This window comes from Dipteris shenzhenensis, chromosome 1, assembly GCF_047967505.1.
Source record: "Dipteris shenzhenensis isolate YYH24624 ecotype China chromosome 1, Dip_SZ_1.0, whole genome shotgun sequence".
Lineage (NCBI taxonomy): Eukaryota > Viridiplantae > Streptophyta > Polypodiopsida > Gleicheniales > Dipteridaceae > Dipteris > Dipteris shenzhenensis.
In genome coordinates, this window is record NC_141596.1 from 55,494,073 (window position 1) to 55,513,837 (window position 19,765).

At 42.3% G+C, this 19,765-nt stretch overlaps 1 pseudogene; it reads right to left on the bottom strand.

The window, feature by feature from the left end:
• Positions 1-625: 625 nt before the first annotated feature.
• LOC147906065 (uncharacterized) lies at positions 626-1,766 on the bottom strand (annotated as a pseudogene).
• Between the last annotated feature and the right edge of the window lie 17,999 nt (positions 1,767-19,765).

A 19,765-nucleotide genomic window follows, 5' to 3' on the forward strand; every position in this document is an offset into this window, starting at 1 on the left:
TTATCTAGTATTCACGTGCCCGTGAAATGGGCCATCCGACAAAAAAACGCGTAAAATCTTACAAGATTAAAGGCATTAGCCTGATCAATGTAAGGAAACCCACCCCCTAGTGAATTTAGGCATAACAATCTCAATTTCCTCTTGCACCACAAGAATGTCAATTTCCTATGTCATGGATTCTTCATAGTAAACTTTAAATAAAGCATTTATCATTTGAGTGAGACGCTTATTGAGAAGATACGGGCCAGCAAGTTTGCAAACTAGAAACTTTTGCAATCAGAAACTTTTGGAGGAAAACCACCTTGAGTAGGAACACGTTACAAAACAAAATCTACACGAGAAAAACGATTACCGAGTACACTTGGAGCCAAGTGTAAAAGAGAAGTCTTAAGTACATGAGTCCAATGTTTAGCTGATGCATGGAAATTTCCATTTTTCTAGTCCTAAAGCTAAGGAACACCAAACCTTTGGATCCAAGCTAACGCACATTGAAAGGTGATTCTATGTAACAGATTATCACGATTGTTCATACGTAACATGTCTTTGTCCATGGCTGCAACTCAAGAAGTTGTATATGACATCAACCTTCTTATGCATTCAAGCTAATCAAGCTTCTCTTCAATTATTTAGAACGTTGTCAACGGATCACAGCTTCCCTGTAGGCAAATGATTCTTCAGGTTCTGTTGATGCAGCTTCCTGTGATCTCCTGCCATGTTCTTGCTCCAAAAAAGGCTGCCCATGTTGTCGTTCAGACTCTAGCCTTTCATGTGCACCGCCCCTTAACCTGTCCAGAACTGCAGCTGATCCGGGGGAGATGGTATCCTCCGAAGATGCATAAGCCTGCAAACGTTTGCTATTGACCCGATCACCAGCAACACGCAGGCAACCATCGCCAGTGCTGCTGCGGCGTACTGATTTGTGCAAAAAGTCGTGCCATTAATTACTTGTTGATCGGGAATGCTAAACATACACGAAAAGCACGTTCAAGCTAGCTTTCAAGAAATAACCAATATCTCCCCCAAGAACCATTCCAATAGGTTTACGAACATACCTGCCCTCTTCTGTAAGTATCATGAGGCCAGCTTTGCAGCCAGAGTATGCTGCTCACGAGGTATAAATTGCTAGCAATCACGAATGGAAGGTACATTGCTTTCTGATAGACTTGTACCCGCAAACTTGTTCTCTCGTATACCTGAAATGCATTATGTATTGACCCGATCAACCAAAAGACGGAACCACCAATTAAAAGCTGCAAAGCCGCCTTTTGCTTGGGTCCAAATACTCCCGTTTTGGTCTGTTCAAATACGCATTTGTTAGTTATACGCAAGCGCTGTAGACACGGATGCAGCAACAGGAAACTTTGATATGATTCTTGGAAAGCGCAGTAGGGGATTAAAAGGTCACTCACTTTTAGCATCACAATGACTGCTATAAGAAAGAGAATTCCACCGACAGTCTGCACCAAAGGAGTTCCCACTTCAATCAGGGCAAGCTGTGGATCGTAACGGAGCAAAGCAAGCCTGAAGTCGATGCCGGCAAGCTGTCCGTAGAGGTCGTGCAGGTTCACGAGTATAATAAGAATAAGAGCTATGATCAAAACAATGAAGGCGACGTAGTGATTAAATCCTGGAAGAAGAAAGATCAAGCCAGCTATCAGAAGGACAGTTGCAATCACGTAAACGATTGCGTTGAGGAATTCAAACAGGTCTTCACTGCCCCTTGGGCCATACATCCGAGTAGACCTCACAGAAGCGAGCTTCACCATCTTGATTCGTGTTCAAGACAGCGTAAATATATTGATAATTTCAGTGACTTGGGTTGCTTCCGATATGCTTCAGCTGTGTCCAAAAAGCACAGAATCTGAATCTTCGATGGGCTCTTGCATGTAATATACACAATTGGGCCAAATAACTATCTGATCTTACAAGGCCAAGGCTGCATCAAAAGCAGTGGAAAACAAGCGCACGGACAAGCAATTCAAGATTGCTACGAAGGACCCAATTCGATTTCAAGACCAAGGAGCTCCTGTTAACATCTAAAGGATGAAATTTGATCGAAGATGAGCGGATGAGTATGAGAACGCAGACGAGGAGGGAGCGGGCAAGGTGGCATATTTCCCTGCATGGATAAGCCACGTGGGCTTCTAAAGGAATTCTTTAAGACATTCCATTTTTGATCTTCAAGGTGGTCCTAATGAAATACAAACTAGGCAAATACAAACTAGGCACGCTATGGTTTCTTCTTGAGAATGTCATTCCGACGCTCTCTCTACGTCCTCTTTTTGGGGTCGGGTTTCTCCTTCTTCGAGTTTTCCCTTCAAAAGCGAAATTAAGATTTTTTGGCCTTCCACAAGTGGCGGCCTAAGTGAACTCGATGGGGCTCCTGAAAGCTCATTTTCTGGTGAGATTGGTGACACTTTTAGAAATCTAGAGATCTCCTCTCTCTCCACATTTTTAGCCCCCTCCTCTTTCTCTCTCTCTCTCTCTCCCCCTCCCCCTCCCCTCCCCACCCCCTCCCTCCGAGTCCAAAATCCCTCTCTTCCTTTCTCTCTCTCTCTCTTCCTCCTCTTGGGAGGCCTATTGAATGATACATATCATTCATCTTGTTATTTCAAAAACTAGTTTTGTAGCAAACAACCTTTCCGTCGTGGAGCATGTAACTACTAAGTCGAAATTGCATCTGGCACTTGGAATGGAAACTTCACCATCGAGGCTGTATGGGTTGCCGAGCATTCTTCTTTTTACAAGAAGTAGCGAGCTTGATGGAGCTTCTAGGCGACACGCTTATTCTGTTGCTTGATATTCCTGGCATCATTTTGGAATTTGAAATTCAGCAAGCTCTATCGGATGATGATAATGATGATATATAAGAGCAGACTCTTGAGCATCTTAGGGTGGACCAGAACTTGGACCGTTGGATAATGGCCAAAGCAACTAGGTAAAGCTGAAATCTGTCTATATTTCTCCACAATACATGCAGTAGTTGTATGTATCTTGTATCCAGCTTAATTTGTTACCGTTTTGTAGATTTTATCCCTACATCTATCAATTTTCAATCCATCCAGACTATTGCCCCCTCTTGTATGGCCTATACACAATCATATCACGGACATTCAATCGTTGTGGAGATTGACTAACTAAGGCCAATAGCTTTAGACTACATTTCTCCCTTCAAAAAGATCATCATCCTTAACGCGCCATCTACGTCGTAAAGCCTTACCCACTCATACACAAAAAGTTGCCTCTACCTATTTCTATTGTTGCCGTTGTTGCACCCAATTCATAGATTCTACCAGTTTCAATATGCCCTCCTCTCACATGCTGCTAGTCACCATTGGTGAGTCCCCTCAGAATTGTGAACTTGAAGGTGCGGGACTTTTCTACAGATCTGATAATGTTGTGTAGTTGGCATAGCAGATCTTCCACAGAGTAGCTAGGCCGCGTTTTCTAAACGCAAACGCTAATGGCAGCAGAAGTATCGCACGACAAGGGAGTTGTTCAGCGATTATGGTGGTGGAGGCAGGGCGGGGGAAGGAAAAGGAGATGATGAAGGTTTAGGGAGAAGGGGTGGAAGTGTAGAGGGAGACAGAAGCTCGGCAGCTTATCCGACTCCCACCCTCAGTGTCAAGTGCTAACTCGTATCTACTATATACGAGGGTCAAAATTTCCTTACATGTAAAGGGTTGTAGCACCTTGAGCACGAGATGGCTCCGAAAATTAACAAATGACACCACAGAAACCTCAAAACCATAATGAAACAACTACAAAAATTAACGCTCGTAGATTGGCCTAAAATGCAAACTCTTCAAGGTTCGTTGAAGAAACTACAAGGAGCACCGTTAGTTCAAAATAGAGAAAATAATGTTTATGAGAAAAGCACTTCTATGCTTTTCTCCCATATGGTGAAAAGCTTCTCATACTTTTAGTGAAAAGCTTAGCTACTGCTTTTGCACTTTGTTGCATCATAAAATAAAGTTAAATAAATTCATACCGTTAGATTTGCATAAAATCGATGTTCACAATTGTGGCAAGTGGCTGAAGGAGAGATTAAAAAACCTCCCAAAAACCCAAACTACCCCTAGGTTGCCTGCTGTAAATACAAGCTGTAAATACAAACTAGGACGGGTAGGCACACTATGGTTTCTTCTTAAGAATGTTAACTATGGTTTCTTCTTGAGAATGTCAGTCCAACGCTCTTTCTGGTCATACGAGGCCCTCTTCTTGGCCTGGGTGGAGTTTTCCTTCAAAAGTGAAATTACGATTTTTTATTTCAAAAAATTATTTCCTCTTACTTCAAGGTGTTGGATAGGGTGATTAAGGCACGTGCATGCATGGCATGTGGGTTGCATGTGCAGTTGCATTGCGAAATGCCACGTGGCTTATTGCATACGCCTTCCCTTCTAGTTTCCCTTGATATCGAAGACCTCAAGGTTTCTGCATGCATGTTGCCTTCGTGGTTTCTAATTATTTCCTCTTACTTCAAGGTGTTGGATAGGGTGATTAAGGCACGTGCGTGCATGGCATGTGGGTTGCATGTGCAGTTGCATTGGGAAATGCCACGTGACTTATTGCATACGCCTTCCCTTCTAGTTTCCCTTGATATCGAAGACCTCAAGGTTTCTGCATGCATGTTGCCTTCGTGGTTTCTAATTGTCCACATGATTTTGTAGTTTCCTTCTATTGCTAACGGTGTGCCTCCAGTTTCACCTTTGATCCTTGCTGCTGTTACTGCGCGATTAGTGTCTGTCGATTGGTCAAGGTTGTGAAGGTGTTCAGTGATTACGGGATACGTGGATTCTCCTCCATTCCTATAAGAAGCAGGTGGCAATAGAGCTCTTCGTCCTACAATTCGCAACCTCCAACCCATTTGTATCATTCATAGTTCCTAAAATGATGGCTGCTTTGCAAGAACTCTCTGATGAATCTGTCTATCAAAAGCATGGACATGGGTAGCAATACCTTTGGCCGAAATTTGTCGATTGTCATAGAGTGATTCCTCAATTTCTTTTGATTCTTTTTTATTCCTCAATTTGTTTCAATTCTTTCCTCAAAGTTTGCATGCTTTGCTTGTAGAGCTTCGAACGATTGGGGCTAAAAAATTCTATGTGTTGGCCAACGATGTTAGTTTGCCTGTGAAAGGTACTTTTGCTTTTCGCAAAACAACATGATCAAACGATGGAGGGCAAAGACAATGCTATGCTCTATGTAAACACAAAGGAAGAAAATGTTCACTGTACATTCTGCGCTTGTGTTCTGAAATCATATGATGTTTAGATTTGGACAACCAACTGATACTTTGTTTTCATGTGGCTACAGGTGTCGTATGAGCTAGTGTAGTGGCTGCTTCAGGGACCTGTTGCATCAAGTCCTCGACTTGTCGCAAGAAGTTGGTGTTCCTCTCATAAGAAACCATCAAAGAAGAGTGTAGGGTTAGTGAAAAGTTTTGGCATAGGAAAGGATTTGAAAAAGACTCTGAGAAAAGCTTTCCAGGTTTTGGCACAACAAGTGTATGGGGAGGATGAGTTTAGGTATGTGTACTATTCTTTCGCTTGCATGATCTCCTTATGGACAATGTGTTTCAATGCTCCAATGAAGAATGTTATGCATGAGACATGCACGGGTAGTAAGGTTATGGATCATCTAACCATTCATCTAAGATGATGTGTGTGAAAGACCCAAGGTGATTCACTGACTTGCAGCCAATTTCGTGGCCCGCTCTTGTTTGTTGTCTGGTTCATTCTGTAAGCGACACTATAGTGTCTCACTTTTGAGCTGGCTCCCTATACCTTTGAATGGGCCAAGTCATGACCAAACCTTAGACCACTAAAGGACCAATTCAAGATCTCAGCAAGAGAGACTAAACTTGATAATTGTCTTCCAAGACTTTGGTTTATGTGTGATAGTTGAGCGGGGCACTTCAAAGCAAAGAGTAAAGGAATAGGGTGATGCTTATTGTGCACAGTGAGAAAGCATTCCCTTAATCCCTTTGCCTTCCATATGGGACAATCATTGATTTCCCCCCTTTTCGGTGATACACATCAGCAAAATTGGATATACTAATTGCCCTCAAGCACCTGAATTCCCCCACCTATATGGACAGAGCTCAACAACCAAGAGTGGGGATGTGAAACCTACATGAAATCTCTATGAAGGAGGACAAAGGAGGGACAATCACCTTCACTCAAGGACAATCATCTTACAAATCTCCCCACTTATGTGGGCAGAGTTCAACAACCAAGATTAGAATCTCTAAGAACGAGGAGGATGAAAGGGGGGACATAAACACTACTGTACTACTGAGAATGAAGGCTATGAATCTGTGAGACAATGGCCCTTAGCACAACGAGGGCACAATGAAGTGTGCGAGGAGGAGGAGCAATGAAGATGACATGACAAAGAGCAACATGTAAACACAACCAAGTGACACAGATGAAGCTCACTCAAGTGGTAGACATGAACATTAGGTTATTATAAATCATTGTCGCATAGGTGACTTTTCATTCATCGAATGGTATAACTTCCAAGTCATCCAGTCAACCAAGATTGTCGAACAATTGCCATGTCATCAAATGAGGCTCGATGGTAGAGGGGAACATTGTTGTGGATGCTGAAGTGAAAACCAAAATATGATGATAGCCTCAAATACAAAATTTAGCAACATGGGTGGGAAGGCATGCACACTTTGCCATTAATGTAGCCAAAGATGACATGGTAAACAAACACACAAGGTGGAATATCAGACGAGCTTGTTTGCAAGGCAAAAATACATATTTGAACAAGCACGAGTGATGCTAATGATTCTTTCACATTGATTCAATGAAGGTGGAGACATGATGGAATCTTCTTATCTTTGTTTTGCAACTACAGTCCATTATGGGGCTGCTTTGCACTAGGATACTAGTCTCTTCAAGGAAGATCAAGGAATGGAATAAAAGGGAAGGGGTTGTTCATGTTGTAGTGATCTTGATCCTTTGTGTGTGGACCCTAAAGGTTTTATAAATGGTCTAATGGAATGACAAATCGTACACACTTTACCTAAAACTTGAGACCTAAGTGTTAGAGGGGGAGAGAGGGAGTGAGAGTAAGGGGAATGGGGGAGCGGGAGTGAGGGTAAGGGGAATGGGAGAGAGAGAGAGAGAGAGAGAGAGAGAGAGAGAGAGAGAGAGAGAGAGAGAAGGGGGTGGGGAATAGTATGCAAATAGTACACAAGATGCCATGGTGGTATCCTTTATGGGAATCATAGCTATCAAGATTGCTTGAGGACAAGGATTAACTATAATACTAGGCTAACCTTTTTCTTCCTAGCCTCTTTACATATTAGAATCTAAATTATCAATAACCATAAGGAACACTAATTGCCAATTGATTTTCTCTTGTTTCTTGATAACTCATTGATAATCTACTATCTTTGACCTACAAGAAGGCTAGCAATAAGGGGGTTAGCTTGGAAAGCCAAATATTGTAGACCAACAAGGAGCCTTACTTTTGCATGACTAGGAAGAGAATAAGGGGCTACCAAAGTTAGATTTTTCACGCCCATCTTTAGAATGTGTGACATGCCCATTTCTGCACTCTTTATACATTTTTTCCCTATTGTGCCATGGTGAATATTTACATTCTCAACACCCCTCATAAATTGAACTTTACAAGATGAGGGTAAAGTGCACTACTACAAGAGCAAAGATTTCAAACTCAGATGCTATTATCAGTAAATTTTTGAAAACCTTGTTAATGGCTTTGTGAAAATACATGCCACTTGTTTATTGCTGTAGAAATAGATCAAATAGACGTCTCTTAAAAGATATTTTCTTACAAGAAATGATGATGAACCTCTATATGCTTGGTATTGGTAGGAAAAACATGGTTTCTAGACAATGGTATGATGCTTAGATTGTCAAAATAAATGGGAATGGATCCCTAGTAAACAAGTTTATTTTTATGCCTAGAAAGTGATGAATTAACCCATGTCAAATTCTACAAGAAGTTTAGCATTCATGGTTGTGAGGAATTCCTCACATGATCCTGTGATGATCCTATCATCAACATAAATAAAGGGGAAAGATGTTAGAGATCAATGCCTCACATGTGAGCCCCTATATGAGGAGGACAAAGGGGCAGTATAATAGAGCAGGGAGTCAGCCTTCTCAATGAAGCCAAATTTTGGTAGGTGACCCAAAATAGAAAGAGATTAGAAACTTGGAGTGGGAACCAAAAGTCAAGATTCTACGTTGGTCGCGGTCCCGGATGACACATAACCGTATATGCATCCAAAACTGAATCCACATGGGTAGTTGGGATTAGCCTTAATTTGAGTGTTCCATGTACTTGATGCTAGTTGGACATTCATATTTTCTCATGTGTTGGTTCATGCATGGTGCATTAGTGTTTAGAAATGTACATTGGTTGGTTTATATCATGTGTCTAACGGAAACAAAACCTTATTTATAACATAGGTAGGTTTATACCATATGTATAGGCTGTGAGACTGTTATGTGGAACTACCGCCCCCATGGCGAAATCACTAGCATTTGTTTCACCCATGAATGGTTCAATGGGATCTAGTACCTGTAAGATAAGATAGCTGTAGCTACTATAAAATTTTCAAAGTTGTTTCTTTGAGGTTCATCCCCAAATGAAAGTACTTCCCTTCCCCCTAAGTTGATCCATAATTAAAAGAACTAAATTAGCATAATATTTGATGAATTTTCCATAAAACTAGACAAACCTAAGAAAAAGAATTTAGTGAAAGGAGACTTGTTTCCAAGCTATTCCATATGTTTCTTTTTTCTTTTAACTATATATAAGGATATCATATAGAAATACTATAATAATTTTTCATAAATATTGCTTTAAGATAGTGTTCATAAGTGTCATAAATTTTCTTAGAGCATTGATTAAACCAAATGGTATTACTTTAAATTGGTAACACCCATATCTTGTATCGGCATATGTTTTGACATCTTCTTCTCTGATTTGTACTTGGTGATATCCAAATCTTAAATCAATTTTAGTAAAATAGTTAGCCCCTTGCAATTGATCAGAGAACTCATCAATATGAGGCATATAATATTTAGTTTCTATTATGATTTTATGTTTAAGCTCGATAATCTATACATAAGTGCATAGTACCACCTTTTTTCTTTACTAGTAAGAATAATGAAGACCCAAGCAAGCTACTTTGTTGAATTTTAGCTTTTCTAAGATATTCAGCTAGAGTCTTTCCTCTATCTTTCTACCTCATGTTCTTTGATTTCACTAACTCTATAAGGGGTTTCCAAATAGGGGTAGATCTAGGAAATATATCTATCTTATGATCTATACTTCTCAAGTGCTACTGGTGAGATGATGAACCCCAAGAAAGAGACACTACTACCATTCACACCTTTCTTTGTGGTAATTTTTAAAGATTTTGCCTCAAATTTTATGTCCATTCAAATAGACATCAAGTACCTTCTAGATGCTTATTTTCTCATGCAGACTGGTAGACCATCTAGATATTTGAGAATTCATTCTCTAGACATTGGAAAATACTGGGAAAATTGAGAGGGCATATAATTAAATTCAATTGCAAAATGTTGTCTTATCAACATGGGTAGGATGTATTCAAAAGTTGCACATAACCTAGTGCCATTTCCAAAGAGGTGAAATAGTTAGAAGATGCACTTTATCCTATATACCATCGAGGCATTGAAGTGAATATAAAGATTTTTTGAGTAATAGATTTTCATAATCAACATAGAAACATATGCACCATTTGCCTCCTTTTCCAAATACATTCAATAGCTTATAAACTTTTAGAGGATTTGCTGGGTTTTCATCAAACCATACCATGAAGCGCATCATGGATGGTTGTGATTTATTTGGGAGACCATTGTAATATGGGGTTGGGGGTAACAAAACTTCATTCATTTCTCTCCACCAAGTTGTTTGGACTAAATTGGAAAGGTTCCCTCACTTTCTTAAAGACACATTGCAAGATCATATATGTTGAGAGTTCTTCACCAATGTCTCTTGAAGAAACTCAAAACCGTTTTCCAAAATATGTCCAAAGCCAAAGAGATATAGGCTATTCTAGATTCATCAAAATATAATATTGACATCATGATTAGATATATATATCTTGAAGATATCTTGACATGAGTATAAGTCTTGGAAAATAGAGCATTGGCCACCAAGATACAAGCATTTTATTAATAGGGACCCAAATTTATCATAAAAAGAACCTATCAAACACAGAAATCCATAACTCTTCCTTTTGAGCTTCAAGTGAGTAATTAATAATCAAAGTAATTTCGTCGAGTAGATCTTCATGATGATATAAGTTTCATGGATAATGGACTTATAAGTAATAAGTTATGACCCTTTTATCACCATATAGGGTCACTCTATCACCCATAATTCACTATTAGACAAAGAGACATATAAATTTTATTTTTGATCTCGAATCCAATAATTGGAGACAAGAGGATATGCATATTAAATAGATCTTTGCATTGATCTAAGCTTCGTTGAAACCAAACCATCAAGTGAAATGTAACGACCTTTTACCACCAAGGGATCAAATTGTCCCTTAATATTGTCCTCTTTTAGCTTGATTTTGCCTGGAGGAAGTACTCTCTCAAGAAAAAACTTTTATCAACGATCCAAGACTCACAAGAAAGGCTTTTCTAAGAAGAAAGTAGAACAAAGAGAAGGGGGAGGAGAAGTATACAAAAGGGAGGTGACAAAAATGAAGTTTGTTGCTATGGAATATGAGAATCCACTCCAACACACTTTAATAGCTCTAAATTACATGAGAGGGAGTGTACTCATGTGCTCAAAGAAAGAAAAATCTCTCCAAGTCTAGTCATGAGAGGGGGGTAGCTTAGAGAGAGAATTAGACTCAAAATCCTATACAATGAAGCATGTACAAGAGGCAAAGATAAGGCTCATTCTTGACTCATTGAAGAGGCTTGAGGAGACAAGAGATATAGTAGTATATGGCCTAATGGTGCAAGATTTGTTAAACAAGGAAGAGGAGGTCTCTTTTTATAGATACTATCACTAGCTATGATTGTTGCTTGTTAATTCCTTTCCCCATTAATCATGTAAACTAATATGTCACCATTCGTGTCCTTTTTGGCCCCTCTTGACATATGTTCCATAAAAACATCTTATGGTTCTTTTAAAAATAATTGAAGTCGAGATTCCTTGCAAATGGAACCCATAGGGACCCCTTCTTTCCCACATGTCAACATCCTCCATATTGCACATAGGGATCTACTAGGATTCCTATTGATCCCACACTCCATAATCCTCCACATGCCTTTTGTATGGTCTCTCTTATATCATAGAGAACACGTGGACATGAGGCCTGGTTTTTTATTTGACTCATTCTCCTTATTTTCCATAATATTTTCCACAATATGAATGTTACAAAACCATTCTCACTCCATACCAATGTATTCAATAAACAAGGTATTTACAATGATCCATTCCACTTATCCTCCCAATCCCTTATTTTATCTTAGAAATAAAAAATAAAGTGATAGTGGCCAAGCTACCGCTTGATCACTTCTACCATAATATTATTTTATACACTAAAACTTGATGCTATTACAAAATAAAAGATATCATACTTTTTTGTTACATCTCCCCCCCCCCTACTAGTGGATCCTCTCTTATGACATAGAGACGGATAGCAAGCCATCAAGGTGGTTGAGGATAGTAGAACTTGAGCCAATACTCATTTGTGCATCTCAAACCTTTGCATCTCCATTCCTTGATCAAATAGAAGTTGGGCTAGATTTCCCAAAAGGAAGGAGAGTCAGTTTCCACCTTATCATGAGGTATGAGGCTGCTTTACATGTTGTTTCTTCTTCTTCTTCTACCATGGGGGACTCTAAAAATTCTTTGGTAATGGAGCACCTTACGATGAGCAAGTTTGTGATGGCTTTGGAGCCTCGTCTTCGTTCAAAAGTAATGTGTAAAGATACAACGACATACATGGAGGCACTTCGTATTGCAACCAAGAAGGAAGCTTCTTTACAAATTGAATCCTTATTTATGTCTACTCCAACATCATCGACTTTGGCTTCCCAGGCGAAGGTGATGGAAACTCCTCAGGTACAAAAATCCTCAAAGTTAGATCATAATATTTCTCAATTGATGGCTGAGTTTGCCGATTTGAAATTACATTTGGTAAATGCATGGCTGCCTAGAGGTCATAAGAGTGAAGAGAATCCTCGAGATATAATTGGGATTACTTGCTATGAATGCCATGAAAGGGGACACTATTGCAATGAGTAGTGAAGCAAAAAGAAGAAAAGACATTAGCAATGATGGAAGAAATTCCCTTACGAGGGAAAGAGGAAAGTCTCATGATGGAAGAAACAAAACAAGCGAAGGCAAAGGATTCAAAACTTCAAGTCTGGAATCTTGCAGTGAAACATAATGAAATTGTACCTTCTACTCCTCAAAGGAAAGCAAGATCTTTGAAAATGGAAGAGAGCATAGAGAAACCAACAGTTGTGAAGATCATCCCAACAAAAGATGAATCCTCAAACAGGTTTAGATCCTCCATTCTTGAACTTCTCAAAGAAATGCCAAACTGGGGGGAGTGAAAGATTCATTCATTTCCATCCTTGGATAAGGATACCTCTACCTCTGTTCTATTGGGTGATGTTTCTCCTCCTACAAAACATCATGAGTCTTTTGAAGGAGTTTCTGGATTGTTTATTGAAGACTCATGTGGTGATCAAGAAATCTTGATTGTTGACACATATGAATGTGAAGCAAAAGGTGAATATGAAAATCTTGGAAATGTTCCTTTATCATTCACAACTAGTGCATTAGCTCATATGGATAATGAGAGTGATATCTTTGATCCTATTCTTGATGGAGTTTCATGCTTGTTCGTTGAAGATCCCTGTGAAGATCTTGACATTGTTGCATTTGAAACATGTGACTATGAAGGTGTTGAGAGCAAGCAATCCATATTTGCTATTAATCAACAGAGCCACATAGTCCCGAAGGATGACGTTTATGCTAGTGATCCTAAGGATGTTAAGGCTCCTGCAATGTTGACACTTGCAAATGATGCTGACTTGGAATCTAAGATGATGATAGAAAATGACAAAGAATGCTATGAAATTCTCGATGATGCCTTATTGGAAGAGGAGAACATAGAAATATGTGATGTAGAGTAACACATTTGATGGTGTAGCTTCTCCCAAAAAAGTTGAGCGAGTGTAGCAAATAAACAATTGAAAGTGGATTGAGTTCTCTTGGAATGATACAAGCTATCATGAAATTGAGATTTTGTTAATTCAACATGTTTATATTGGATATGAAATGGTTCCAAGTTGTGTGAAGAAGGGCCTAAGCAATTGTGAGAAAAGATTTGAATGTTTTTTTACTCAACCAAATTTTGGGATGACCTTATAAATATATTTTTGCTACCTCATCCTTATAAACAAGTACATACATTTTGTACTATTTTATTTGATATTTTGGTTATGTGTATTTTGTGATTGTTGGTATACATAATAGCATAAGTTGTTCGTAGGTTATGGAATAGTGGTATGTGATTCAAGTTGCACCAAGGAAGCAATAAGAAATTGACACTATCAATTCCATATTCTATCAACAACCAAAACCACATGACTTCACCCTATTACATTGCTAGATGTATTGTAGTTTGTTCGCACAAAAAAATTGACCCATGAGCACAATGAACAAGAGAGGAAACATTCATTTTTAATGCCAAATACCAAAAGACATATAAACTTTCCCAAATCTTTCTCATTATCAAATGATCCTAGCAATTTTGATGGACTCCATGAACATTAAAATTTGAAAAAAGAAATGCTCGTTGATTTGTATGTGATACTTATAGCACAATTGATGGCCTCATAAATGGATCTAATGGATATTTAAAGCCACAATAAAGTCTGACACAATGACCATCCTCTAGACATACTTCTCTAGCAATACTCTAGCACTATATTTATATAAAGAACAAAGTAGCCCATCTTGGACAGCAATACCCCATGTTACAAAGGAAATACAAATGAAGGAAAATAACGATGACACCATTCACAAACGCAATACCCAATACAACTAGAAATAACAACAAGAACCTTCCATCAAGCATAAGTAGAAAGGCTATCTTTTCATAGAACTAGTTGACCATAGCATGGATACATATACATGACACTTTCAAGAGTATGAAATAAACAAATTATGTACCGTACCAAATCATTGAAAACAATGACTTTGACATAGATACATGTATCAAACATGAAATGGCAAGGCTCATCACCTCAGCATCTCAACAATTTAATAAACCACACTTAGAAAATGAGCTAGGAGTCACATCGTCATACAAACCCCTAAGCATGTGATCATTGCCATCCTACCATCTTGAACTACAAATGACTACAACCTTCAAGCATTAGATATACTTTGCCTTAATGAAACAAGAACCAGAGTACCTACCATACACATTAACACACAAAATATGTTCCACGATAACTATTCTTGATGACATAGGCATCTCATATTATACAAAAACAAGCTTCACCTAACTTCCAAAACATAATATCCACAAATAGACTTGGATTAATCACATCACATTTCCAACCAACCTCAAGACAAGATGTCTTCATTATAGCAATATATTGTACTGAATCATTGCAATTTGAATACTATTAAAAAACATATAAGAGATATTAGAACAAAAACCCACAAATTATCCAGCATTCCTAATTGGGGACCTAAACATTGACATGCGCATAAAAACAAACTTGGCACATTTTGACAAATGCACCCACACAAAATAGTCATATAGGCACAATTAATGCCTACTGAACTGACCACATCCCTATATTTATAGCCTATCAACAATCACCACCATATTTTCCATATTTCAAAACAAAATAAATTCAACCAACACCCAACAAGTAGTACCTTATTCCAAAGAACAAACGTGCATCCATCAATTTATATTGCAAAAGAAATTTAGACCCACTTCTTGGAGAAAAAATAATTTAGTATAGTCTTGATATAATTTATTCCAACAATTGTATGTCCCAATGAACTAGGAGGAAGTGCATGTGCTCCCTTATAAAGGATAAAAACGTTAATCACATACCTTAGGGAACTGGGGCATAGCCAAGTTTCAAATCAACAAAACTTTAGGGTTGCTTAATGGAGGAGGTCATCAATAGTCCATGTTCTTTTGTGAGGTGTGCATCCTAAAATCATGACTCTACGTCTAAAATGTAGTTGTTCTCTTTCATATACACAATTTTGTAATTGAATATCTTGAGGATATAGTAGGTAGATATCTTCAAAGGATCTTGCAAGGTCATCAACTAAGCCAATGAGAATTCAGGCCTTCAAAGAAATATGTTTGATTGAAAAGGTATTTCCAACAAGCATTCTAGGATATATGATGTAGGAGTTCTTGATGGAGGAGCTACTCGACTAGCTCCCCGCCACTACCCGCGATGGCCTATAGGCTGCCTGCAGCTCCTGTTTACTCTGTCCACTGCCCCTCCTCCTCATCGCCCCTCCTCCCTACCTTGCCCTCGCCCTCGCCGCCTCACCCCTCCTCCCTCTCTGCTCTGCCCTACCCTCCTCGCTCCACCTTTGCCCCTCGCCTTGCCTTCTCTGCCCTGCGCCACCTCCCCGTGCTCCGCCCCCCGCCCTGCCTTCTCCCCTGCCCTACCTTCTCCCTCGCACCACCTCCCCTTGCTCCGCCGCCCCTCGCCCTGCCTTCTCCCCTGCTCCACCCCTCCTTTCGCCTCCTTGCCTCCCACTCCCCTCCTTGCCGCCCCGCACATCCTCCCGCCCTTCTTCCCTCTCGCCCGTGCTCCCCCCTTGCCACTCCGCCTCCCCCCTCCCTCTTCTTCTCCTCTTCTCCCGCCCTCCTTCCTCCTCTTCATTTCTTTCTCCTTCTCCTCCCCCTCCTTCCTCTCCTCCCCTCTACTTTCCCTGTTGCCCTCTCCTTCTCTCTCCTCTGCCTTTCCGCCTCACCTCGCCTCATCGTTCTTTCTTTTCCTTTTTCATTTGCCTCCCTACAACAGGAGCATTCATGTTTGTTACGGTGAAAGAAAATCTTGGTGGCAACCTTTGGTCTGGCTAGAGGAGCTCTATGGCAACACCCTCGACTCCCACTGCCATCAAGGTTCTTCTTTCCCTAGCTGACAAGCAACAGTTACAGCAGGCAGTTCAATCCCTCCAGTATAAGGCGCTTGTGGGCAGAATTGTGGGACACGGAGATAGGTGCGAGAGTGTTGGATCCAAGCGAGCTTGACATTAGAGGGCGACCACATCTAGGAGGTCACCATCTATGGATGAGGCATTTTTCTCATCCAGTTGAGCTCCCTTGACACCGCCTCGACACTTGTGGAGTAGAGCCCCATACTCCTTGGCCCGCACCTTGTCTACCTCTTTCCTTGGTATCATGGGTTCATAGTGGAGGACACACCATGTTCCATGGTTTCTAGTTACACTCCGTTTCCCAAGGCTCCCCAAGGAGTATCGAGCCATCCTCCCTTCCATTGGTCGAGCATTTGGCACGGTGCTTGAGTCCCTGCCAAAGACAACCGCCTCCATTCTAGCAGGATGATGGAGTCCCCAGGATCAGATTGGTGGTGGAGAGCCCAGAGTCCCTCTTAGAGTTGATCCTTCTTGAGACCCTAGAAGGGGGCACACTTCACCAGAGGGTGGAGATCTCCAAGTTACCAGGCCAGTTCAATGCAGACAAGTGGGTCACCTCACCAGAGATTGCCCCCATGGCCTCCCTCATGCGCCTCCTCCCCCTCCTCCACAGAGTAGACAGAGTCAGCATGCCCAAGTTCAATGCCCTCTCAGGTAGTAGCAGGAGTCTCATACCCCATGGGTTACCCCCTTGGAAGAAAACTGGACACAGATTAAAAAGAAAAAGAAAACAAGCAAACATGCCCGCAAACGCCGCAGGTAGAGGGCCAACCGCAGGGAGAGGGGCAGGGTTGACTGAGAGGCCTCGAAAGAGGAACATCAGGAGCCTCCCCCAGCAGCGGGGGCCTCTACCCATCCAGCCGATCCTCCAGCTTCAAAAGTCCAGCCTCTGCACCCACCCTTGCAGCAGTAGAGAGCCCTAGGAGCTCTAGAGGTGACGTTGGTGGAAGCCACAGTCACTAGCTCGACGAGGGCCGTGGAGGAGCTCTGATCCAAACCCCCAGCGTGCTTGATCAGTAGGGGGCCTGAGGTCACCCTTTTCTCTCCTCCTCCCCCTCCCCCCCCCCCTCCCCCTCCTCCTCTTTACTTCCCCCTCCCCCTCCAGGGTTCCCCCCGCCCCCTCCCCCCCCCTCAACCCCCCCTTCAATGCTCACTCTCACCACCTGCCCCCCGCCCTCTATCCCCCACGTCTCGACCTCTCCCTCTCCCGCTGCTCCTCTCTCTGCTTCAGTGGCAGCTTCTTTCGCTTCGACTCCCTTGCCATCAGGCAAGGGAACGATGACGCCCCCTTCTGCTTCCTCATTGCAGTAGCAGGTCCGCGCTCAAAGAGGGATCCTGAGGGATGAGGCTTGTCGTCCTCCCGGCCAACAGCTCCCAACCTCCAGCCTGGGCGTCCCTTATTGCGGGACTTTTGGAGGTTAGGACCATGGAACTATTTGGAGATTCCGGACTCATACCCTCTACCATTGGAGATCACGCTCATGGTCCTTCAGCCCCAAAAGGGGGGTTTGATCAGTGCAATGGGATCTTAGACACACCTCGTTTGGAGATTTTCGTTTGCCTCCACAAGGTTGGAGAAGTGGTCCCCAGAGGTGTATGATGCTATTTTGGGTAATCAGCTTATGCTCATGATGGACGAGTGGATGGGGCCACAGGGACTAGATCTTTGGTATGCCCATGTGTCTTTCGGATGTTGACCCGTGGATTGTTGGAGGGGACTTCAGCAACCTGGAGTTTGGGGAAGACAAGCAGGGCAGCGCCTCGCGTTCTCTGAGATGCCAACAGCAGAGCGTAGTACCTAGGAGCAGTTCATTTTCATGATCAATGGCAGAGACCCATGGAGAGAGCCAGAGTTCAACAAGACTCTTGGTAGCCTTCTCTTCTCCTTTGGACAGAGGAGACACAATGGATTGCTCGAGAGATTAGACCGCTTCTATGTTAGGGACTGGGCATTGCACAGAGGCGACGCTATCGAGATTATGGTAGGTACCACGATGTCTGACCACTCTCCACTGGTGCTTCACTTGGATTAGCCCAACCGAGGTCTCCCCTAGAATGGGGCCCACATTCCAGAGGACCTCTTGCAGGATGAGGAGATTTAGCAGGTTATGACAGAGATCTAGGAGCACTCAAAGATGGCACTGAGCTGTATGGGTTGCTGATGCGATTCAGAGGAGCAGTGTGGAGCTACAAGCTCACACCCTCAGGCGGAGGAGGACCCTTCAGGAGCACGAGCGGGCTTTGAGGAGAGACCTCGCCTCCATCGAGAGGCTCAAGGAGCAGGACTCAGTGTCTCAGTGGCTTAGTGATAGATTGGAGAGCACTCGTCTCGAGCTTCAGGACACGAAGTTGTAGCGGGCTGAGTTCTACCATTCCTCCCGGGCTTGATGGGTACAGCAGGGGGACAGGATGACGAAGCAGCAATTCTTTTAGATCACTGGGCCCCGATCGATCGGCACATAGCTACAACGTCTCTAGGACTCACAGGGTATCATACACACTGACCCGCAGGAGATTCTTGACATGACCACCGGTTTTTATAGCCAGCTCTTTTAGACAGAAAGGATGACCCTAGCCAATCTTGTGGCCTAAGAGCTAGTTTGGGATCACGTTCCGACAGTAGTCTCATGGGACTTATGCAGCAAACTTGAGAAGCCCTTCACAGATGAGGAGCTCTAGGAAGCCCTCAAGGCTCTCTCGACCCAAAAATTCCCAAGGGAGGATGGCTTGACTCTAGCCTTCTTTCGGAACTTCTGGGAGATTATCTCCACCCCTTTCTATTTAGCTTGCCAGGAGATTCTTGACACAAGCCTTCTCCCTCAATCCTTATGCAGGGGGTGGATTTGTTTGATCCCAAAAGGGGGAGATAGGTCAAATATCCGATAGTGGAGGCTAATCATTCTGCTTTGATACTGCATACAAGATCCTCACCAAGGTCTTGAGTTTGCGGTTACGGCCTCTCTTACCAACATCATCCATGACACGCAGACTGGGTTTGTCCAAGAGCGTAGCATCTTGGACAACATCTTCACATTCTGGGAGGCATTGGATTGGTCCAGGGAGGAGTCACAGCCACTAGCCATCCTTCTCTTGGACTTCGAGAAGGCCTACGATAGGGTGGAGTGGTCTTTCCTCGAGGGCACTATGAGGAGATTGGGTTTCTCAGACCGATGGGTTAGAGGAGTTTACGCAGGGAGCTCTAGTTAGGAGGAGACACAGGCGAGGCCATTCCTCTCTCTCGCTCGGTCCGCTAGGGCTGCCCACTAGCTCCCTTCCTCTTCTTGTTTGTAGCGGAGGCTCTGGGCTGCTATTTGAAATCACAGGTGGTCGATCTCACAAGGTTGAGGCTCCCAATCAGGCAAGAGGAGGAGCTCCTTGACTCGGAGTTTGCAGATGACACGGCCTTGTATGTTGAGGGCACCACATCGAGTCTAGAGAGAGTCAGAGGCACCTTGGCTATCTATTGTGAGGCCTCGGGGGCACGGACCAACTAGACAAAATCCATAGGCTTCTTCATGGGATTTGAGGAGACACAGGAGATCCGTGATTGGGGGAGTGA